The sequence below is a fragment of the Macaca thibetana genome, chromosome 10 (assembly GCF_024542745.1).
Source record: "Macaca thibetana thibetana isolate TM-01 chromosome 10, ASM2454274v1, whole genome shotgun sequence".
NCBI classification, from domain to species: domain Eukaryota; kingdom Metazoa; phylum Chordata; class Mammalia; order Primates; family Cercopithecidae; genus Macaca; species Macaca thibetana.
In genome coordinates, this window is record NC_065587.1 from 62606695 (window position 1) to 62631890 (window position 25196).

At 46.4% G+C, this 25196-nt stretch overlaps 1 protein-coding gene across 14 annotated transcripts in view; it reads right to left on the minus strand.

The window, feature by feature from the left end:
• Window positions 1-25196, minus strand: part of MANBAL (mannosidase beta like) — a 634273-nt gene that overhangs the window by 16702 nt on the left and 592375 nt on the right. For 8 of the 14 annotated variants that reach the window (XM_050807398.1, XM_050807395.1, XM_050807393.1 and 5 more), the window contains exon 2: window positions 12106-12131. The gene's annotated coding sequence lies outside the window, so the exon portion shown is untranslated. Of the gene's footprint in view, window positions 1-12105; window positions 12155-25196 lie in introns of those variants that run through there. The other 6 variants (XM_050807399.1, XM_050807392.1, XM_050807391.1 and 3 more) reach the window with 3 other exon arrangements.

Sequence of the window (25196 nt, forward strand, 5' to 3'; positions counted from 1 at the left end):
AAGCACCGAAGAATGAGCAAAACAGACAAACCCCTGCTTTCTTGGGGCCTACATGCTCAGGATGGAAGGAGACAATGAACACATTGAGATGTGATATGCCAGGTAGTGATAAGCATTTTGGAAAAAACTTAAGGGCATCACTTTATTTTGTGACAAGAAGGCTGTCTCTGAAGAACAGAGATGGGAATAGAGTGGAAGAGATAAGAAGTGAGAGAGTGAGCCATTTGAGAATCTGAGGGAAACATGTTCCAGGCAGGGAAAAAAGCAAGTGTGGAGGCCCCAGGGTGGGGAAATGAGGCCAATACAGGGAGAGAAGTGATCAGGAGGGAGGGTGGAAGGAGGTAAGATCAGAGAGGAACGGGGTCAGACCCTGATACCTCCAATTTGATTGAGTAAAATGTAAAGCCACTGAAGGGTTTTGAGCAGAAAAGTGACATGATCTGACTTCCATTTTTAAATGGAGGAGGGACAACAAGGGGAGGGGCAAAGTGGACACAGGGAGAGCCAGGAGGAGGCCCCTGCCAATAAGCCAGACAAGAGCTGCTGATGGCGTGAATGACAGGGGCAGTGGTGGCCAGTGGTGCAAGGTCCTGCCTCAGCCCAGCTCTCCAGCCTCTCCTCTCGGCAGGGCCCCCGCTCCTAATATCCTGGTAGAGCTGAAAGAACTGCTGTGGTTCTCCAAGAGCACTGGGCTCTTTCAAAATCCTGGGCCTCTGCTCAAGCTGCATACTCTGCAAAGAATGTCCTTTCCTACTTTGACTGCTTGACAAAGCCCCAACTCTGCCTCTAAGGCTGAGCTCAAGTGTCATCTCTTCAACATGCCTTTCTTGTCACCCTCCTCTTTCACTGGCATGACTGAACTGCTCCCCCTCTACCACAGCACCCATCAGTGGCTTTCTTCTGCCCATCCCAATGATAAAGGGGCAAATTTACTTTGGAATCAGGCCTATCTGAATCTAAAACCCTTTGTGTTTCCAGAGATCTGTGCCACAATGCAATGTTTTGCTAAGTCTGAGCTATCCAATATGGTGGCCATGAGCCATACACGACTATTACGACTTGAAACGCAGCGAGTTTGAATTTAGATGCTAATTAGACACCCATTTTCAAAGACTTAGTATGAAAATAAGAATGTAATCTATCTCATTCATAATGTTTTCATATTGATTACATGTTGAAATGACTGCAGTGGCTCACATCTGTAATCCCAGCACTTTGGGAGGCCACAGTGGGCAGATCACTTGGGCTCAGGAGTTCGAGACCAGCCTGGACAACATAGCGAGACCCCATCTCTACAAAAAAAATAATAAATTAGCCAGGAGTGGTGGCTCACTCCTGTATTCCCAGCTACTCCAGAGGCTGAGGTGGGAGGATCACTTGAGCCCAGGAGCTCAAGGCAGTGAGCCGTGATCATGCCACTGCACTCCAGCCTGGGTGACAGCGCGAGACCCTGCCCCCATCCCACCATGACACCAAAAAATACACGTAAAAAACAATTGGCTGGGCACGGTGGGTTACGTCTGTAAGCCCAACACTTTGACAGGCCAAGGCAAATGTATCACTTGAGCCCAGGAGTTCAAAACCAGCCTGGGCAACAGAGTGGGAACCTGTCGCTATAAAAAATTTAAACATTAGCCAGACATGGTGGTGCACACCTGTAGTCCCAGCTACTCAGAAGGCTGAGGCAGGAGAATTGCTTCAGCTGGGAGGTCGAGGCTGCAGTGAGTTAGTGAGTCGTGATTGCGTCACTACACTCCACCCTGAGTGACAGGGTGAGAGACCCTGTTTAAAATTTTAAAAAATCGAATTGAAAGCAAGGACTCAAGATACTAATGTTCATAGCACCATTATTCACAATAGCCAAAAGATGGAAATAACTAAGAGTCCATAAACAGAAAAATGGATAAACAAAACGTAGTATATACATACAATGGAATATTACTCAGCCATAAAGGAAATGTAATTCTGATACATGCTACAACATGAATGAACCTTGAAAACATTATGAGCTTTGAATAAATATATATGAAATAAGCTAGACACAAAAGAACACATATTGTATGAATGCTCTTATATGAGGTACCTGGAACAGGCAAATTCAGAGACAGAAAGTAGAATTGAGGTTACCAAGGGCTGGAGGGAAGGGAAACGGGGAGTTACTGTTTAGTGGGTACAGAGTTTCAGTTTGCAAAGATGAAAAAGTTCTAGAAATAGACAGTGATGACGGTTATACAACACTGCAAATACCACTGAATCTTAAACTTAAGAATGGTTAAAATGGTAAATTTGTTACATATATTTTGTCACAATTTTTTAAAAATCTGTTTCTTTTTACCCATTTATTTATTTATTTATTTAGAGACAGGGTCTCACTCTGTCACCCAGGCTGGAGTACAATGGCACAAACATATCTCACTGTAACCTCAAACTCTTAGGCTCAAGCAATCCTCCCGCCTGAGCCTCCCAAAGTGTTGGGATTACAGGCATTGCCCCTTTTTGCTTTTTAAATGTGGCTACTGGAAAATGTAAAATTATACATAGCTTGTATATTTCCATGGGGAAGCCCTGGGGTAGAGACAATCCTAAAGACCTGCCTCGCAGGGTGCGGTGGCTCACGCCTGTAATCCCAGCACTTTGGGAGGCTGAGGCGGGCGGATCACCTGAGATCAGGAGTTTGAGACCAGCCTGACCAACACAGAGAAACCCCATCTCTACTAAAAATACAAAAAAATTAGCCAGGCATGGTGGCAGGCACCTGTAATCCCAGCTACTTGGGAGGCTGAGGCAGGAGAATTGCTTGAACCCGGGAGATGGAGGTTGCAGTGAGCTGAGATCACGCCATTGCACTCCAGCCTGGGCAACAAGAGTGAAACTCCATCTGAAAAAAAAAGGCCTGTCTCCACCTTGGCTCTGCTGCTTCACTGCTTTGCACCATGTTTCCAACATGAAGTCACCGAGAATAATAAAAACGACCTTCGTAGGTAAACAGAGCAGGACTCACACACGATATTGCTTCCCTTTCAACCTGGTCACTTTGGAAGGTCATGTGCCTGGGGCAACAGGATGGCCACTTTTCACATCAGTCTGTCTACCATGGAAATGGCCTTCAAAGCTTGAGGCTCTTTTTTTTTTTTTTTTTTTTTTTCCAGAATCCTCAGAGCTGGCAGATCTTCATCCTCCCAGGAAGGATTTGACTTCTGGAAAGAGCCCAACATCATCTGGTTCCAAGTGCAGTGAATCAGGTGGCACTGAGCTCAGGAATACCATTTTTGGTCAAATACAAGGTATGATGCTCAGACTCCAAGCAGATTACTTGGGGTGGCTCATAAACTGGCCCTGAAGTAAATTCCAAGGCGGCTGCAAGAACAGCTTCACTGGAAGAAATGTAACTGCCTCTACCAGCACCACCACGTGAATACCAACGCTTAAGAATGCGTTCTCATTTCTCCGCAGTTGCACCTCATAAAGTGTGCATTTTTTAAAATGCCCTTGGCCCCAAGCTTTTTGCTTAAGGCTGTAACAAGCTTTATGAGGTTATAAATACCCGGATTCACTAGTGTTACTACTAACAGCAACATTGTGATAATAAATATTTGGAGTGGTACAATAGAAAGATAGGGCAAGAGTCGGGAAGCAGAGGACAAAAGCCCCGGCTCTATCTGCAAGTAGCTACACTTCGGGCTAATAATCCCTTGACCTCTGGAGACAGGATGTTCTCATGAGCCAAGCAAGAATAATACCTATAATACATTTAGGCCTTTAAAAAAAAAAAGGCAATTAGACAAAATATAACAAGAGCCATAATAGTGATTATATCCTTTGACTGAATAACTTACTTCCTAGAATTTATAGTAAGGAAACAATTCAAAAGAAGAAAAAGCCTTCAGGTAGAAAAAAGTTCACGGCAGCACTATTCATAATACCGAAAAACAGGAAGCAAGCCAGCGTCCAGCAATCAGCAAGCAGTTAACCCAGTGAGGGTACATCACCGTATAATCCCTCTTCACTAACATGGCAAACACAAACATTGTGGATCAGCTCAGTGGAAAGTCTTTGCAAAGTAACATTAATTGAAAAAAAAATAAGCAATTGTATAAACACTATGATTGGAACCATCTACAAGCTGATTTCATGGGCCAAAGATCAAAAGAGGCCACAGAAATAAATAGTTGCTGTTACGGTGAAGTCATGAGTTTTAATTTTTTGGACTGTTATGAAACAATAAAGTATCTAAGAAAAATCTATGCCCTACCTACTTCCTTCACAAGACTTTTGTTAGGGTATACTGACACATTGTCCAATAAAACTTTCTGCAGTGATGGAAATGTTCTGTATTTGTGTTCTTCAAATGGTAGCCACCAGCCACATGTGGCTATTGAAAACTTAAATGAGTTGGCCGGGCGCGGTGGCTCAAGCCTGTAATCCCAGCACTTTGGGAGGCCGAGACGGGCGGATCATGAGGTCAGGAGATCGAGACCATCCTGGCTAACACGGTGAAACCCCGTCTCTACTAAAAAATACAAAAAAAACTAGCCGGGCGAGGTGGCGGGTGCCTGTAGTCCCAGCTACTCGGGAGGCTGAGGCAGGAGAATGGTGTGAACCCAGGAGGTGGAGCTTGCAGTGAGCTGAGATCGCGCCACTGCACTCCAGCCTGGGTGGCAGAGCGAGACTCCGTCTCAAAAAAAAAAAAAAAAAAAAGAAAACTTAAATGAGGTTACAGAGAAACTAAATTTTTAATTTTATTTAACTAATTAACCATAAAAAGCCACATGTGGCCACAGTTTCCCTACTGGACAGCACAGGTATAATAGGAGGCTGGTTGTGAAAAGGTTCTGGAAAACAAACTGCTCTACACATACTGTGTGCGCTGTACAGCTCTCATCTAGTTCTCTCTGCACCTCTGCGCTTTACTTCCCAGCTCTCCCGCCAGTATTTCTGAGTTTTCTTTCCTGATGACCAAAGTCAAACAAGTCCTATTCATCCTGCAGATCTCAACTAGGAGACACTTACCCCTTCAACTCGCTGTGACAGGCTTTGTTCCCCGGCCATTGTCCCAGCAGCAGCAGCAGTCGGCAAATGAATGGCCAGGTGTTGTGAACAGCACTTTACAGGCAGCAACTCATGCACTTCGCCACCACGCTGGGAGGTGGTATTACTAATGAGGATGACGAAACCAAGGCTTGGAGAGGTTATGTGAGCTACCCAGGGATAACCTGGCTGGTAAGTGGCAAAGGCAAGATTCAAAGGGGCCGGCTTCTCCAGAGCCAGGGCTCTTACCCACTATGTCAATTGTTTTCAAACTGTAGGCTGTGGCTCATTAGTGAGCCACGAAAACCATTTAGGGGGCTGCAACCAGCATTTTTTCTTTTATTAGGCAGCACTTTATTTAAGTAGGTAAATAACAATAGAAAATATCAGAGAGTATCACATTAAGGGCCGGTATTATATGCTGAAGCTTTTTAAACACCCATCTACATCTGAGCATGTATGTGCTGGATCAAATTTTAGAATGTTATTTCTTATTCTTTGAGAAATATTACACTGGAATCTACTGTTTTCTACTTGATCCATTGTAATCTCTTGAACAGCAAGGATCTTGAGTATATCTTGAGTTTATGCCAGGTCCTGACTCGTAAATATCTGGTAAATGACTAAGCCTATGCCTCTGTTTCCCACCTTGAAAGCAAGAGCAGATGCCTCAACCAACAGCGTCATCATTTAACAACAAGGAGGAGCTGAGAGGCCACGAGGTTTCCCTAGACTCTACTGGTGAGTCAGGGCAGAGCTGCTATCCTGGCCTCTAGCCTTGTCCTGCTCCAGACTTGCTTACGGGTAGAGGTTTTCATACACCGGGAGACTTTCATACCTCTATCAGAATTTAACAAAAGGTGCCTAATTATTTATTACTGAATGAGGCAAATAATTTCGTGAGGTTACTAGACACTGCAAAGTTCACCCCTGAGTGCCAGACACTGCTGACAGAAGACATTAATTCATTGGACAAATATTTACTGTGAATCTACTATGTGCCAGGCACTGGTCTAGTCCTTGTCACGGAGTTTCCATTCAACTGGAAGTACTCAAACACACACATACACATGCAATGTCAGGGGTGAGTATTACAATACATACAGGAAGGAGGAAGAGGGTACTATTTAATATGAAGTGGTCGGGGAAGGGCCTCTCTGCGAAGGTGACATTTCAACAGAGGAAAGAAGAAAGCAAAGGAATAAGTCATTTAAACATCTGCCAGAGTATCCCAGGATGGAGGGACAGCAAGGGCCAAGTTCCTGAGGCAGGAATAAGCGTCATGATCAAGAACAGTCAAGTAAGCAAGCTGCAGGCCGTTATGAGGACTCTGGCCATTCTCTGAGTGAAAAGGGAGCTACTGGAAGGTTCTTAGCAAAGAAATCACATGGTCTGACTCATTTCAAAATGATGCCTCTGGGCCGGGCGCGGTGGCTCAAGCCTGTAATCCCAGCACTTTGGGAGGCCGAGACGGGCGGATCACGAGGTCAGGAGATCGAGACCATCCTGGCTAACACGGTGAAACCCTGTCTCTACTAAAAAATACAAAAAAACTAGCCGGGTGAGGTGGCGGGTGCCTGTAGTCCCAGCTACTCAGGAGGCTGAGGCAGGAGAATGGCGTGAACCCGGGAGGCGGAGCTTGCAGTGAGCTGAGATCCGGCCACAGCACTCCAGCCTGGGTGACAGAGCGAGACTCCTTCTCAAAAAAAAAAAAAAAAAAAAAAAAAAAAAAAAAAAAATGATGCCTCTGGCTGTTTTGTTGACAATAGACTGTAGGGGACAAGACTGAAAGCAAGGAGACCAGTGAAGAGGCTACTTTAACAGTCAAAAGACACACTTGTACCAGGGTGGTAGCTATGGAGGTGGTAAATTCTCAGCTTATAGATATATTTTGGAGAAAAGCAACAGGAATGCTGAGGTGAAATCTGAAAGAAGTTAAAAATAATCCCTGAAGGAGGGGAAACTATCCTGTATGACACCATAATTAGGAATACAAAATATTAAGCATTTGTCAAAACCCAAAAAACTTGACAGCACAAAGCGTAAACTTTTTAATGTATGCAAATATTTTTACAAACACATAGGAAGGCCGTGGCAGTGGCTCACACCCATAATCCCAGAACTGTGAGAGGCCAAGGCAGGAAGACTGCTTGAGCCCAGGAGTTTAGACCAGCTTGTGCAACATAGTGAGACCCGGTTTTTAAAACACACCAACACACATACGCATGAAGTCAGGGTGTTCCAGGATGGAATGCAGAATGTGACATTTTGAATCTAAATGTATTAAACAACTTCACTGAAAGGGTGGCAGGGGAATAGGGTGCTGACCTAAGTAACTTTGAAAATGAGTGGAGCCGTAAGACTGAAGGCAAAAGGAACTGCACATACACACTGTACTCTAGCTGATAAGTTGTTTCCCACAGGGGATACAGGCGGAGCAATTCTAAAACCATGATACATGTATGCTAAGATGAACAATTAAGTAAATGTATGGTGAATGGTGGGAGTCGGGTTCATCACAGGTGGAGTTCGAGGTTACAGATAAGCAAGAAAAGGAAGCTACAGGCCGGGCGCGGTGGCTCAAGCCTGTAATCCCAGCACTTTGGGAGGCCGAGGCGGGCGGATCATGAGGTCAGGAGATCGAGACCATCCTGGCTAACACGGTGAAACCCCGTCTCTACTAAAAATACAAAAAGAAATTAGCCGGGCGTGGTGGCGGGCGCCTGTAGTCCCAGCTACTCCGGAGGCTGAGGCAGGAGAATGGCGTGAACCCGGGAGGCGGAGCTTGCAGTGAGCCGAGATCGCGCCACTGCACTCCAGTCTGGGCGACAGAGCGAGACTCCGTCTCAAAAAAAAAAAAAGAAAGAAAAGGAAGCTAGAACAGGGGTCCCCAATCCCCAGGCCACAGACCAGTACCAGTCCATGGCCTGTCAGGAACCAGGCCGCACAGCAGGAGGTGAGCGGCAGGTGAGCAAGCAAAGCGTCATCTGTATTTACAGCCGCTCCCCATCACTCACATTACTGTCTGAGCTCCACCTCCTATCAGATCAGCGGCTGCATCAGATTCTCATAGAAACACAAACCCTACTGTGAACTGCACATGTGAGGGATCTAGGCTGAGTGCTCCTTATAAGAATCTATTGCCTGATGATCTGTCACTGTCTCCCATCACCCCCAGACGGGACTGTCTAATTGTAGGAAAACAAGCTCGGGGCTCCCACTGATTCTACATTATGGTGAGTTGTATGGTCATTCCATTATATATTACAATGTAATAGTAACAGAAATAAAGTACACAATAAATGTAATGCACTTGAATCATCCCAAAACCATCCCCACCCCCAAGTCTGTGGAAAAATTGTCTTCCACGAAACAGGTCCCTGGTGCCAAAAAGGTTGGGGACTGCTGAGCTAGAACAATCCACGTGGTCATGATAAGAGCTGGACATCAGTTATGTTTAGCTGAACACAGATACAGGTGGTTATATATGGAAATACTTCTACATCTGGGCATCTATATATATGTCTCTTGCTCTGTCCACTGCGAAGGCCTAGAAGCAAGGACATTGAGAAGCACTGAGCGTACCTACAGCCCAGATCTTGTTTTCTGGGCCATTCTCCAATAAAAGGAGCCAGGGCACCTTGGGAAATGGCTAATTCTAGGACTGGGGCAGAAACACACTAGATGAGTCTGGAATAGAAAGAAGGTGCTCAACAAAACAAAACAAAGCAAAACACATAGAGGGGGATATGTCAAAGGGATACAGGAGCCAAGTGGAAGAGCTCCCAATGGCCAATGGAGGAATAATTTGAGCAACAAAATAAAGTAGCACTGGATTCTGGTCCAAAGTATAAAATAAACATCCATGAGTTCAGGCCAGGTGTGGTGGCTCACGCCTGTAATCCCAGCAGTTCAGGAGGCCAAGGCAGGTGGATCATCTGAAGTCAGGAGTTCAAGACCAGCCTGGCCAACATGGTGAAACTCTACTAAAAATACAAAAATTAGCCAGCCATGGTGGTGGGTGCCTGTAATCCCAGCTACTCAGGAGGCTGAGGCAGGAGAATCGCTTGAACTCGGGAGGTGGAGATTGCAGTGTGCCAAGATTGCACTACTGCACTCCAGCCTGGGCAACAGGCTGTCTCAAAACAAAACAAAACAAAACAAATCCATGAGTTCACACCGATACAAATAAATGGCTCTGTAAGCAAAAAATAAATAGGGGAACAGACAAATGTCCCACAGAGAAGAACTCCAAAAAATTTGCGTAACATTCTGCCTTTAAGCATAGGGCATAATTCCATACTCCTTAAATGTGTGCTGTACATAATGACTTTCTCAAAAAGTACAGTGCAGAAAGTGCAGGAGGAAAAGTAACTCTACACTGGAAAAGCCTGACTACTACCTCAAGCCAGGTGGCCCAAGTCAACAGATGTCAATGATAACTCATAATGATAGTATGTACCCTTGATATGATATGATGAGAACAGCACTTTACCTCCTTGGTTGGATTAGTCCATTTTCATACCGCTTTGAAGAAATACCCGAGACTGGGTAATTAATAAAAGAGGTTTAATGGACTCACAGTTCCACATGGCTGGGGAGGTCTCACAATCATGGCGAAAGGCAAAGGGGAGGCAAAGGCACGTCTTACGTGACGGCAGGCAAGAGAGCATGTGCAGGGAAACTGCCCTTTATAAAACCATCAGATCTCCTGAGACTTACTATCAGGAGAATAGCATGGGAAAAACCCACCTCCATGTTTCAATGACCTCCCATCGGATCCCTCTCAAATGTGGGCATTATGGGAGTTACAATTCAAGATGAGATTTGGGTGAGGACACAGCCAAACCCTATCAGTGGTCCTCCTCCCCCAAAACCTACTACCCTGATCTTACTCATGTCAAAAATAGGCAAATCCTAATTAAAGGTCCTTCTGCAAAATATCTGACCAGTCAGTACTATCTTCAAAACCCTCAAGTTCATCTAAAACAAGGAAAGTCTGAGAAACGATCACAGAGAAGAGGAGCTTAAGGAGATATGATGACTAAATGTAATAGGGTGCCCCGGATAACACTGGAACAGAAAAATGACATTAGGGAAAAACTAAGGAAATACGAATAAAGTACGGATTAGAGTTAATAATAAGGTATCAATATTGGTTCAGTAATTGTGACAACATGTAAGATGTTAATAATAGGGGAAATGTAGGCTATATGGGCACTCACTTAAGTATCTCTGCGATAACTTTGTAAATCTAAAATTATTCTAAAACAAAAATGTTACTGGGGAAAAAAAGAATGGGTCAACATTTCAAAACAAATAAATAACCACTGAGACAAGTATAGCTCTCAAGACTTAGCAAATACTAAATCTTCTCCTAAGACTAAAAAACTCAGATTTCACAACTGCCACAGGCCTTACCATCTCCCAACGTTGTGTACTGTGCTAGTAGGCCATTCTTGGCTTCTAATGAAGTAAGTTTAAATTCTGTTGTGAAAATTCAACTGAAAACAGACTGGGGAGTAGAAACCAGTGTCAGAAGCTACTGTTTTAGCCCAGGCACAGTGGCTCACGCTCGTAATCCCAAACACTTTGGGAGATCCAGGAGGGAGGATATCTTGCCTCCAGAAGTTCGAGACCAGCCTGGGCAACATAGTGAGACTCCATCTCTATTTGAACTTTTTTTTTTTTTTTAATTAAAAAGAAAAAAAAGGCCGGGCGCGGTGGCTCAAGCCTGTAATCCCAGCACTTTGGGAGGCCGAGACGGGCGGATCACGAGGTCAGGAGTTCGAGACCATCCTGGCTAACACGGTGAAACCCCGTCTCTACTAAAAAATACAAAAAACTAGCCGGGCGAGGTGGCGGGCGCCTGTAGTCCCGGCTACTCGGGAGGCTGAGGCAGGAGAATGGCGTAAAAACCCGGGAGGCAGAGCTTGCAGTGAGCTGAGATCCGGCCACTGCACTCCAGCCTGGGGGACACAGCGAGACTCCGTCTCAAAAAAAAAAAAAAAAAGCTGGGTGTGGTGGCTCCCACCTGTAATCCCAACACTTTGGGAGGCCGAGGCTGGTGGATCACCAGAGGTCGGGAGTTTGAGACCAGTCTGGCCAACATGGTGAAACCCTTTCTCTACTAAAGATACAAAAATTAGCCACACGTGGTGGCACACGTCTGTAATCCCAGCTACTCAGGAAGCTGAGGCAGGAGAATCGTATGAACCCAAGAAGCGGAGGTTGCAGTGAGCCGAGATCCCGCCACTGCCCTTCAGCGTGGGCGACAGAGGGATTCCATCTCTAAATAAATAAATAGAATGGCTTTTTAAAAAAAGAAAATAAGTTACCGCTTTACGGCAATGGGCTGTATAGCCTGGCCTGTCCCATTATAACAAATTCCTAAGAACTGCGCAAAACTAGATTAGAATGCAAAGCTAAGCCACTTCTCTGGGCAAAGTCACACTGGTAGCTGGTGGGCTGAAACTGGTGTGCAGATGCCCTGCAAAATATAATTATTAATCTAAATGTGTTGTCACCATTTTAAAAGTGTTTCTCATATTCATTTCTCGCTTCTCTTAAAAAGAATTCGTCCAACAAACACGCACTGTGCACCTACTAAGGGCTTCACATTTACCACCTCGCTTTACCCGCAGTACAAGAGTGTATATCCATTTTAGAGGACGAAACTGAGGGCCAGATAGGAACCGTGACTTGCCCACGGTAACACAGCCATATGGATTCCAACCCTAGCCAGACTCACTCTGGAGCTCAGGGTTCTCCTACTGCTCCACCCGTGGGAGGAAAGGCCCGGACCAGGCCATGAGGAGCCCTGGGTTCTGGTCCAGCCTCCGCACGACAGCGCAGGGCTGCACCAGGCGAGGCCCTCCGCCTCCCGGGGGGCTCAAACTCCCCTCCGGAAGTAATTTTTGAACGACCGCCGCGGGAACTTATTCAGGCCCTGAGCGGAGCGACAGCCTGGCCCGCTGAGCGGCGCCGCTGGGGACACGCCGGCCGGAAAAGCCAGACCGCTGCGACAAGCAGGGCTCTCTCTCGGTTCCCGCCCCGCCGCGAGGCCTCTGCACTCACCTCCCGCGCCGCCGCGCCGCTCCCCTGGAAGTAGTTCCCCGCGACCCTGAGTCCCGGAAGTGACGCGCACTGAGCAACCAACGGGCTCTGTTCCGCCCGCGTTGCCTGCTTTCTGGGTGAGCCACCGATGGGTTTTGTCGACTTTTGTCCCTGTTCTGTGGATTTGAGCTAGACAAAGAGGTTTGGGGAAACGAAATCCCGAACTTGTCAATTTTTTAAGCTCCTATATCCTCAGCTCGTTTCAGCACATTTTTTTTTTAATTGAAACAAAAGAAGTTATTTCTAGGGGCTGGGCACGGTGGCTCACGCCTGTAATCCCAGCACTTTGGGTGGCCGAGTTGGACGGATCACTTGAGGTCAGGAGTTCGAGACCAGCCTGGTCAACATGGTGAAACCCCGTCTCTACCAAAAATGCAAAAATTAGCCAGGTGTGGTGGCGGGCGCTTGTAATCCCAGCTGCTTGGGAGGCTGAGGCAAGAGAATCTCTTGATCCCGGGAGGCAGAGGTTGCAGTGAGCCGAGATTACGCCACTGCACTCCAGACTGGGCAGCAGAATGGGACTCTGCCTCAAAAAAAAAAAAAAAAAAAAAGTTACTTATTCATAGCAATGGGCTGTATAGCCTGGCCCGTCTCATTGTAACAAATTCCTAAGAACTGCGCAAAACTAGATTAGAATTTTGTCCTATGCAAAGCTAAGCCGTCTCCCAGAGCAGAGCACAGTCACAACTGGTAGCTGGTGAGCTAAAACGGGTGTGCAGATGTCCTGCAAAATGTTAATATGTATGTGTTGTCACCATTTCAAAAGTGTTTCTCACATTCATTTCCTTAATTTTATGCCAGGTCCTAAGCTAGGAGCCTACAATGCAGAGAGGAGACAAACAGAAACACCTCTTATAATTCAGACAGAAGCAAATCATAATTCATTCAAAAAGCATTCACGGAGCGCCTACTCTATGCTTTGTGCTGGTAACTGAGGACACAGTGCTAAACCAGGCACGTACAGTCTCTGCCCTTGTGGTGCTTACAGTCTGTTGGAAGGAGACAGACTAATTAAATGAATGTGTAATCATATAACAGGATAAGTTTTTTGAAGGCAAAGAACAGTGTTCCATGATTAAGAAGGGGTGGGGGGCAAGTAGTAGGAGAAAAAGAAACCTAGATGAGAGTGTGATAACCAGCCTCCTCCATAAACCCCGATGATTCTTGGCTCCTAGTATCCATACCCTTCCGTAGTCACCTCCCACCATGAATAGGACTGACCTCTATAACCCGGAAATCTTGGAGCACGAGTTCTAAGATATTGCGGAAATCTTGGAGCACGAGTTCCAAGATAAAGTCATAAAAGACTTTGGAACTTCCTCTTTGCTCTGTCTTGATCACTCGTGGGGAATCCGTGTTGTGAGGACACTCAAGCAGTCCTGTGGAGAGGCTCACATGGGGAGTAACTGAACTGCCTGCCAACAACCAGCTCTAACTTGCCAGCCGTGTGTATGAGCCAGGTGGCTCCAGCAGTCCTAGTCAAGCTTTCAAATGACTGTGGCCTGGCCAAAATCTTCAATATAAACTTAAGAGCAACCTTGAGCCAGAAACACCTGGCAACGTCACTTGAATGCCTGCCTCACAGAAGTTGTGAAATACTAAATGATACTGTTTTAAACTCCTAAGTCTTAGGATAATTGGTTATGCAGTATAACATACATAGAGGCTCAAGGAACAGAGGTTAGATACCAGAGACTCAAAAAAAAAAAAAACAAAAAACAAAAAGAGACCTATATCTTGCCCTAAAGGAATTCACTCTCTAGGAAGACAAATAATTCACTCAACATTCACTAATCCCATACTATGTGAGGTGGCATGGGGAACCCAAAATGCATAATTTATTCATTTAACAAATATTTATGGAGTTTCTACTCTGAATCATGCACTATGAAACTGGGAAGACAATGGTGAGTAGGTGGGTCCCTACCCTGATTGTGCTTATAGACTAGGGGTCAATGTGTCACCCCCACTAATCATTCACACAGATAAATGCACACTTAAAAACCAAGAGATGTGTTGGGAAGGAAGAAGGGGGAACCGTGAGAGACGAAATAACACGGGAGATACAATCAAGAGAAGTGATCGGGGAAGACGTCCCTGAGGAGATCGCATTTCTGGTAAGAAATGAAGAATGAGGCCAGGAGTGGTGGCTCACATCTATAATCCCAGCATTTTGGGAAGCTAGGTGGGCAGATTGCTTGAGCCCAGGAGTTTGAGATCAGCCTGGTCTACATGACGAAACCCCGTCTCTACAAAAAATACCCGAAAAATTATCCAGGTATGGTGGTGTGCACCTGCAGTCTCAGCTACTTGGGAGGTTGAGGCAGGAGAATTGCTTGAACCTGGGAGGCAGAGGTTGCAGTGAGCCGAGGTCGCACCACTGCACTCCAGCATGGGCAACAAAGTGATACTCCATCTCAAGAAAAGAAATGAAGAATGAGGAGGACTTTGCCAGGCAAAGAGGAGGAGGAAAAAGCACGATGGGTAGTGGAAAGGCTGGGTAGTGAGAAATGGATTGGGGCGTAAGAATAGCTGAGGGGGTTACACTGAGGCCTGCAGGGTGCACATGTTTAGGACGGGACTTGGTACTTGCCCTGGACTCACTGCGGGGTGTGAGTGAGGAGAGTGTTTTCTGGGTTGAATTGTGTCCCTCCAAAAAGCTGTGTTTGAGCCCTAACCCCCAGTACCTCGCAATGGGATCTTATTTGGAGATAGGAGCTTTACAAAGGTAATCAAGTTAAAATGAGAGTGTTAGGGTAGTCCCTAATCCAGTATGACTGCTATACTTACGAAAAGGGGAAATTTCGACAGGGCTTGATGGCTCTTGTCCATAATCCCAGCACTTTGGGAGGCTGAGATGAGAGGATCGCTTGAGCTTAGGAGTTGGAGGCTGAAGTGAGTTACGATCTCACCTCTGCACTCCAGCCTGGGTGACAGAGCAAGACCCTGTCTCTAAGAAAGAAAAGAATTTATTTTAAAAGAGGGGGAACATGGACACAGATGCACACATAAAACGTCATGTGAACATGAAGTTAGATATCAGGACGATGCCTCTACAGCTAAGGAACACCACAGATGGCCAGCAGGCCACCAGAAGCTAGGCAAGAGGCATAGGACAGGCTCCTCACAGTCCTCAGAAGGTGCCACAGACACTTTGATTTCAGATTCCTAGCCCCCAAAACCGGGAAAAAGTAAATATCTGTTGTTTAAACCACTCCGTTTGTGGGACTTTGTTAGAGCAGCCCCTGCATGCTAATCCGAGTGTGCAGGTGCTTTGAAACCTGTTACTCTCTGTATCCAAATGTAAAAGATCGCCCGAGTGACTGCTGCAGGCCCAGTGACAGGCACAGCTACTTGCTCACTCTCTAGAAGCTCCTAGAGGCCTGCAGCTGAGTTTTGCTGTCTCTATTCCCTGCATGGCTCCATGAGCACCACAGCACGGTGGAGAGCTTTGTGGCAGGCTTATTTCTATCCTAATATCTATGCAAGGCACAGTGATTGCACAATGAAGGAAAAATCCAAAAAAGCCATAACCTCTGCTCTGAAAAATATTTTCTTAGAGTCACACTTGACCGAGTGAGCCAGTTTTGTATTAATTGTAGCTGCTGTTTATTGCATATTCATATGTGTAAAGGTGCCAAGCACTTTACACATATCAATATTCTCCCCCAGCACCCCTATAAAATAGGCATTACAGGTGAAGAAACCTAAGGCTGGAAAAGTTAAGCAACTTCCCTAAGGCCTCGCAGAGACTGCGTGCATAACCTTTGCACTACCCAGCCTTCCTGTGCAAGTCAGATGAGTGTACACACATGAAGGCTCTAGGAAGAGGGGAAGGATCAGCAGGGACTGAAGTATCGAGGAAGGCTTCGTGGGGGAGGCAGCTCCATGTGGGTCCCGAATGATGGGCTGGATATGGATGTGGAAAAGGGAAAGTAGAGGTACAAGATTCGCTTTTCCACTTCAAGTCATTGCCTTTGTTGGTCTCTCTGTCTAGAATGCTCTCTTCTGGCTGTCCACAAGACAAGTTCATTCTCTTTCCTTAGGATTTAGCCCCAATCCTTCCCACCCTTCCCTTCCCTTCCCTTCCCTTCCCTTCCCTTCCCTTCCCTTCCCTTCCCTTCCCTTCCCTTCCCTTCCCTTCCCTTCCCTCCCCTCCCCTCCCCTCCCCTCCCCTCCCCTGCCCTCCCCTGCCCTCCCCTGCCCTCCCCTCCCCTCCCCTGCCCTCCCGTCCCCTCCCCTCCCCTGCCCTACCCTCCCCTCCCCTGCCCTCCCCTCCCTTCCCCTCCCCTCCCCTTCTTCCCTCTTTCTCTCTCTTTCATTTTTTCTTTTTTTTTTTTTTGAGACAGGGTCTCACTCTGTCTCCCAGGCTGGAGTGCAGTGGCATGATCTCAGCTCACTGCAACCTCCACCTCCCCAGCTCAAGCAATCCTTCCACCTCAGCCTCCTGAGTAGCTGGCACCACAGATATGTGCCACCACACCCGGCTAATTTTTGTATTTTTGATAGAGATGGGGTTTTGTCATGTTAACTAGGCTGGTCTCTAACTCGCGAGCTCAAGCGATCCACCTGCCTCGGCATCCCAAAGGTCTGGAATTACAGGCGTAAGCCACCACACCAAGCCCCAAGCCACCACACCAAGCCCCAATACCTCCTTTTCAAGGCTCCACTGACCACCCTTTGCAGCTGACTGTTTATCCTAAGGATGGCTGGTATTCCCCATCCCACATGCTCTTCTACCCAGTGACTGCTTTGAGCAGTAGACAACTATGGAAGAGATGATGTGTCAGTTTCAAGCATGGTGTTGAACTGGCCTGGAAATCAGCCACTATGTAAAAAGAATGACTACCCAGAGACCACCGAGCTGTGAGAAGCCCAGGTCACATAGGGAGAAAGAGTGCAGGGAGCATCAGGCATCAGACCCAAGAGAGAAGCAGCCACCTCGGGGCGGTGGAGAGATGGATGCATGTGTGATAAAGTAAATGTGGCAGAATGAAAGTGAAGCGTAGAATCTGTTAGGTTAAGGAATGGCAAAAACCGCAGTTACTTTTGTTCCAACTTAATAGATGGTGGGTATAGTGTTTTTTGAACAATTCTTTTGGCTTTTTTGTATATGTTTTAATTTTTCATTTTAAAATGTTGGGCCAGGCACAGTGGCTCACGCCTGTAATCCCAGCACTTTGGGAAGCCAAGGCAGGCAGATCACGAGGTCAGGAGTTTGAGACCAACCTGGCCAACATCGTGAAACCCCGTCTCTACTAAAATACAAAAATTAGCTGGTTGCGTGTGCCTATAATCCCAGCTACTCAGGAGGCTGAGACAGGAGAATTGTTTGAACCAGGGAGTTGGAGGTTGCAGTGAGCTGAGATCGCGCCACTGCACTGCAGCCTGGGTGGCAGAATGAGACTCCGTCTCAAATAAAAATTAAGAAATAAAACATTTTTTGAACAAAGAAACTATCTTGAAAGTGGATTCTCCAGACTTAGGCACCTCAGCAGACACCGCATGGGGCAGAGATGGGCTTGGGAGATGGAGCCCTCCAGAAGAGAATATTAAGTTCATAGAAGGGGAACCCTGCTAGTATTTGTCACTTGGGCTGCCCAGCATCTGAGCCCCCATTGTGGGAATCCCAAGAAGCAGGGAGATAAATGCAGACGAATGGGGTGGACACGCTCCCCTCAATTCCTGCTGGAGCGTGGACACTGGACCTAACCATGACCAGCCAGAAGCCCGACTCCAGACTCTGAATCCAGAGGCAGAAAGACCAGCTGGAAGGGTTGGTCAGAGATGGTGGTAAGTCCAGAGTCCAGGGCCTTGTTCAGAGCAGGCGGCTCTCAGTCCAAGATCTCATCACACCTGACTTGGGTGGTTCCTGCCTGAGCCAGGTATCACAGTGTTCCCAGCAACTCCTTCTCGCCTTATGCTCAGCTCCAGCATGAAGCCAAGAATGCTGAGTGTGGTGGATCCCACTGAATCCAGAATGCAGGACCACAAGGAGGGGCCTCTCCGGGCAGTGGGGACAGTCTCCGTGTGCCAGAAAAGCCAGCAACAGGTTCATCTTTGAGCCAACAGGGCCCAGGCAGCAGTGGAGACTCGCCACGTTCTGGATTCTTTCTCTGGGCATCCAGGAGGTTCATAGCAGATAAGCAACTTCAGTTGTTCAAGGCCTGCTCTCCTCCTGCTTTCTACAAGGTAGGGACTCAAGGCTGGATTCCACACTCAGATATCTGTAAATCTGCAGGCTCAGGTCTGCTGCAAAGGAGGATAGGCTCACGTTTCCACCCTGGGCTTATTAGAAAGGGCATCAAACAGAATTTCCATCAGAAGAGGGATCACATGCCAAAACCACACAGGGTCTACCCTTCCCAGGAAAATCAAACCCCTTGATCTGTTCTTGAGACTCAACATTTCCCACGGTTGTGAAAAGTGAAAAGCTTCATTCAGCAGACACTTGTTGAGCACCGACTGTATGTCAGAAAAATCCTAGGGACAATATCTTGGGCTCTGGTTGGGGAAGATGGGCAGAGAAACAAACTAAGACAATAGGATATTGTGAGAAGTGTGTGGGGTGACAGAAAAACCCAGAACATCAGACTCTGTCTTGGTGATCAGGGAAGGCTTCCCAGAATAGGTGTCTTTTAGTCTCCAGCAGAAGAGTACAGCAGCAGCAAAGGCCCAAGCTGGGGCTTACACTCCCAGTGCCCCTCAAGAAGAGACTCCAGAACTTCATCTCTCTAAAGCACTTCAGTCCCAGAGGCAGCACAAAGCTCACCCACATCCAGCATCTGGACGGCTTTATCTACCTCCACATTTACTAAGTGCCCCGTTACACTTAGCTCTAAGTGACAGCACAGTTGACGCCCTGGGTTAAATCCACACCAAATATCCAGTCATACACAGCACAAGCAGAATCACTTGTCCCGGGAGGGCACTTTTCCACTTGAGTAATGATGGTGCCTTTTAATTGTATGATGTTTATCCTCTTGAGAGACTTTAAGCCAGACCAGTGCTCCCAGAGGGAGACAGAAACTGGGTGTCATCGTCTCCATTTTGTAGTTGGATGAACTCAGTAAAGAAATCTGGCCCTGGCCACATAAGCTGGAATCTTACTCCTCCTTCAGGGCCCAGCTCAAATTACCTCCGCCTTGAAGATTCTTAGGTTCCTTCATCAGAATTTCCAGGCAGCATATGATGTTGGAAGAAGCTCTGGCTTAGGAGAAATGGCTGAGGCCTCACTGCACACAGGCCCTGTGATGGATACCTGACCTGCATTTGCTCACCTGATCCAGCAATCCCAAGGGAGCGTTTCCATGTCACACCTAAGGAAATGGAGGTATTGAGGAGTTGGATGATAGATCTAGGATTACATAATAATAACTGTGAAACCCAGGATCTCTAAAGCGAGATCTCTTAAGTCCACTGTCTTAACCACACACGATCCTGATCCATTCGTTCATTCATTTAACAGGTATTTATTGAGCACCTACTATATGCTCAGTACTTGCTAGGAGTGTAGTCCTTCCTAGGGATGAAGGAGTGAGGAAAACATAGCCCCTGGCCTGACAAAGGTTACTGTCTAGCAAGGAAGACAGATTTAAAATACTTCCATAAATGATTATTTAATTACATATCAGGCAATGTTAGAAGAATTTAACTGAACTAGTTAAGACACTAGTGCGGCGGAAGAGGAAATTGGGTCCCTGGATGGCTCTGTCTTTTCTCTAATTCAGGGGTCAGTCATCTCTTCCTTTTTTCTTACATTCTGTAGCTAAGCAATGCCTGAAGATGCCAACGTTTGCTTTGGGAACTTTCACAGGTCATGTCCCTCTCTGAATCACAGTTTTTCTAGCTGTTAAATGAGGATGAAAATAGCAGAAGACTAGGAGCAACCCAAATATTTATCAACAGGGGACTGCTTAAATGATAATACATCTACACTATGGAATAGACTATTAAAAAGCACAAGGCGGCTGGGTGCGATGGCTCATGCCTGAAATCCTAGCACTTTGGGAGGCCAAGGCGGGCAGATCATTTGATGTTGAGAGTTCAAGACCAGTCTGGCCAACATGGTGAAATCCCATCTCTACTAAAAACACAAAATTAGTGCTCACCTGTGATCGCAGCTACTCGGAAGCGGAGGCATGAGAATCACTTGAACCTGGGAGGCAGAGGTTGCTGTGAGCCAAGATCGCACCACTGTACTCCAACCTGGACAACAGAGCAAGACTGTCTCAAATTTTTAAAAAATTAATTTAATTAATAAATAAAATGCATAAGGCAACTCTAAACACTGGAGAAGGATACCTAAGACAGACTGCATGAAGGAAGCAAGGTACTGAGCGGTGGGGATGGAACCTGCCATTTGTGTAAATAACAAAGGTGAAAGAAGGTTTTTTTAAAAAAACCTTTTATGTGTGTAGGCTATCTCAGCAAGCCAGTAAGGAAGCACAAGAAACAGATCATGGGACCCCCACCCCAGGGAGGAGACCTGGACACAGAATCACGCAGAGACTTACTCTGAACATGCACCATTTTGTACCTTTTGAATTTTGCCTTCTGTGCATGTTCCTTCTTGAAATATAAACCAATCGATTCAAGAAAATTTTAATACAACATTTTGATGAGGATAAAAACATAGTCAAGGCCTGGCGCAGTGGCTCACACCTGTAATCCCAGCACTTTGGGAGGCCAAGGAGGGTGGATCACCTAAGGTCGGGAGTTCAAGACTAGCCTGACAAACACATCTCTTCTAAAAACACAAAATTAGCTGGACATGGCGGCCCATGCCTGTAATCCCAGCTACTCGAGAGGCTAAGGCAGGAGAATCGCTTGAACCCGGGAAGCGGAGGTTGCAGTGAGCCAAGACTGTGCCATTACAGTCCAACCTGGGCCACAAGAACGAAACTCCATCTAAAAAAATAAAACAAACAAACAAACAAAAAACGCAGTCAAACAGCCCTGCTCATATCAGCTACCTCCTGGGGTTATTGTCGGTTTCAAAGGAGAGGTCAGATGTGGCAGCCTCTTGGAAAATCTAAAACAATGAGAACACTTGTTGCTCCTGATGAGATGAGAGAGGAATAAGGGTCCAAACAGAAAAGAGGAGAAAAAAGGAGGAAAAGACAAGAGAAACGAAGCTGTGCATAGGCAGAACAGCCCACAGAGCAAAAATCCACGATTACTTTAGTGCCACTGAGACCCCAAGGCAGTTGTGCTACCTGCTTCTGTCTAGTCAGCTGCCAGGTTGCCATGGTAATGTAATAACTCCGTGATAAGCTTATTTTTTATTCTGAAAACATTGTTTTAAAAAGCCGGTAGCTGCAGATGGGCAAGAACGAGCAGAGAATGTGCTATGTGAGAGGAGGGAGCAGAGTGAACCCGCCACCCCCACCCTGAAAACTGCAGGGTGGGCCTAAAGCAAAGGGTTGCAGACCTGAGCATGCATCTCAACCTCCTGAAGGGCTGATTACAACACAGACAGTTGTGCCCTGCCCTAATCAGCTCCTGATTCAATAGAGCTGGGGTGGGGCACGTCTACCAAGTGCCCAGGAGGCACGGCTGCTGCTGACTGGGGGCCACATTTGGAAAACCACTGTCCTACCTGATATCTAAAAGCCTCTCCAACTCAGGATTCGGTGGGCTGTGGGCCCCAGCTCCTACTTTCCCTGAGTACATCATGCCCTCCATTGGCCTCCTCTGTACTAAAAGCTATGACATCCTAACAGGAGAGCATAACACGGGCGGTAAGGTAGACTGAAGCACCTGGTGGGCCAAGGGCACAGAGGGCAGTTTCCAAGGCTGAGGCCAGTCCCTCACAGAGGCAACTGCCTGGGAAGATTGGCCAGCATTTCAGCTGCCTTTGCCAGAACTCTCTCATGGGGTCAATTAACTGGGTGTGATGGCTAATAGTTGCCACTGAGCCAGAGGAGAGGCGGCTGCCAGTCAAGGATATAGCTCAGGGCCAGGCACGGTGGCTCACGCCTGTAATCCTAGCATTTTGGGAGGCCAGGGCAGGCAGATCACTTGAGGTCAGGAGTTCTAGACTGGCCTGGCCAACATGATGAAACCCTATCACTACTAAAAATGCAAAAATTAGCTAGGGGTGGTGGCGCACGCCTGCAATTCCAGCTACTCGGGAGGCTGAGGCAGGAGAATCACTTAAACCCAGGAGGCAGAGGTTGCAATGAGCCATGATCATGCCACTGTACTCCAGCCTGGGGGACAAGAGCAAAACTCCATCTCAAAAAAAAAAAAAAGGAATGTAGCTCGGCAAGGGTCAGAGCTGGCTGGAGAGGATTTGACAGAAATGACAGAAGCCAAATCTTCAGGCACTGATTTACCTTGATGGGATCCTGATTCCCCACTGAGAGATGGACAGGAGAAGTCTGAACACCCAACCCCATCCAACATGCACAGCGGGCTGAGTGAGAAAGCTGGCCGCGGGGCAAGAATACCATATTAATGACAAGCCCTTGGAATTCAGGAATTCTCGTACATTCAACAAATATTTTGAGTCCCAGCTATGCACCAGGCACTATGCTAGGAGACACACACATGGGTGAAAAGCAAGATACTGCTGCACCCTCATGGAACCTACATTTAAGTCAAAACAGATGTTATTCCAAAAATCCGATCATTTATACAACTGTGGCTGTATAAGTGAATGATCTTGTTCTTGGGAAATAATGCTTAAATGTTTAGGGGTAAAGGAGCAAGATATCTGCAAATTACGCTTAAGAGGTTCAGAAAAAATAACAGTCATATATTACGTGTATGTAAGTATGTGACATATAATCTATACATATACATATATATGAAGAGACGGGGTGAGAGAATCACAAAGGAAATGTGACAAAATGTTAACAATTGTTGAATCTGGGAGTTTTAAAAATTTTTTTATTGTTTTTTTTTTGAGACAGAGTTTCACTCTGTCATCCAGGCTGGAGTGTAGTGGCGCAATCTCAGCTCACTGCAACCTCCACCTCATGGGCTCAAGAGACCCACCTCAGCCTCTCAAGTCTCTGGGACTATAGGTGTGCACCACCATGCCTAGTTAATTTTTTGTACTTTTTTGTAGAGACGGGGTTTTACCATGTGGGCCAGGTTGGTCTTGAACTCCTGGGCTCAAGTGATCTACCCACCTTGGCCTCCAAAAGTGCTGGGCTTTGAGCCACCCCACCCAGCCAGGAGTTCTTTTTATTTTTATTTTTATTTAATTTTAAAAATTGAATAAAATTTAATTTATTTAATTAAGGTAAAGGTAATTTAAGCCAGGCACAATTGCTCACACTTGTAAACTAAAAATACAAAAAATTAGCTGGGTGTGGTGGCAGGTGCCTGTAGTCCCAGCTACTTGGGAGGCTGAGGCAGGAGAATGGGGTGAACCCGGGAGGCAGAGCTTGCAGGGAGATGAAATTGCACCACTGCACTCCAGCCTGGGTGACAGAGCGAGACTCTGTCTCAAAAAAAAAAAAAAGTGTGTATATATATATACACACACACATATATACACACAAAATTAACTGGGTATGGTGGTGCACGCCTAGAGTTCCAGCTACTCAGGAGACTAAGGTGGGAGAAGTACCTGAACCCTGAAAGTTGAGGCTGCAATGAGCCGAGATTGTGCCACTGCACCCCAGCCTGGGTGTCGGAGTGAGACCTTATCTCCATAAATACATAAATAAAATTAATTTAATTTAAATTATTTAATTTTTGAAATATTATTTTTTTAGACACAAGGTCTTGCTGGAGTGCTGCAGCACAGTCATAGCTCACTGCAGCCTTGAACTCCTGGGTCAAGCAGTCCTCCCATCGTAACCTCCCAAGTAGCTGGGACTGCAGGCTCGTGCCATCACACCCAGCTAATTTGCTTATTTTGGTTTTTGTAAAGATGAGGTCTCGCTATGTTGCCGAGGCTGGTCTTGAACCCCTGGGCTCAAGTGATCCACCTGCCTGGGCTTCCCAAAATGCTGGGATTACAGGCGTGAGCCACCGCCCCCAGCCCATGGAGTTTTTTGTATTATTCTTGCAACTTTTCTAAAAGCTTGATATTATTTCAAAATTAGACATTTTTTTAGAAACACATAAATCACATAATACACATAAATTCATTAAATACATTAAAGAATGATAAAATCACATAAATAAGAATGATAACAGTGAGGAGCACTATAATAATGATGTAAGGACTTAAAATGAAGTGGTTGTCTTATCAGAAGGCCAAGGAGGGCTTCCTGGAGGCAATAGATTTAAGCTAAGGTCTGAGTGGAAGTTGATCGGGAGAAAGAGCTGCCTTCCAGGGAGAGGACACAGCAGAGGCCGTGCAGGGAGAAAGAACAGAGCACCTAGGAGGAACTGAAGAAAGAAATCAGAGCAGCTGGAGCCATGAGCCACACAGCCTTTCCTTCCTCACGTGATGATGAGCCGGACAGAGGGCAAGGTGTCAGAAAAGGGCTTCTCTTCTGGCCCAGGATGGGGTCTGTTTTGTTTCTCCCCTGCCCTTTCTGGTTCAAGTTCTTCTGCATCTTCCTCTGGCTCCCCTCCAATCTCAAGTTCTTAAGACTCTGCTCAAATGCAGTTCCCCAGGTCAAAGTCCCAGAATCCCAGCAACATATGGCAACTGCTTTCACAGCCGCCTTCCCTTTAGCTCCATCTCAGTCCCACATCCCTGGTCACCGTCCATCAACCCCTTTACCTGCCATTAAAATGAAACAAAACAACAAAAAAACCACATTGGGCTGTCGTTTCAACTTATTTCTTCAATTTGCTTCCTGGGCCTCAGGCAGCCAGCTCCATCTGTGGATGGCTCTGTGCAGTTTCCACATGCTCTCCATCCACTGTCCATTTCCAGAGACCTCACGTAGTGCTGCCTTTCGGATTTCCTCTGGGGGATCAGCCAAGAGCAATGCTGGGTGATTTTGTAGCATGAACCTGCATGATCAACACATGGCATCTCCATAGCATCCTTCATCGAGGTTAGCCAAATATTCTTTTTTTTTTTTTTTTTTTTTTTTAAGACAGAGTCTCACTCTATCACCCAGGCTAGAGTGTAG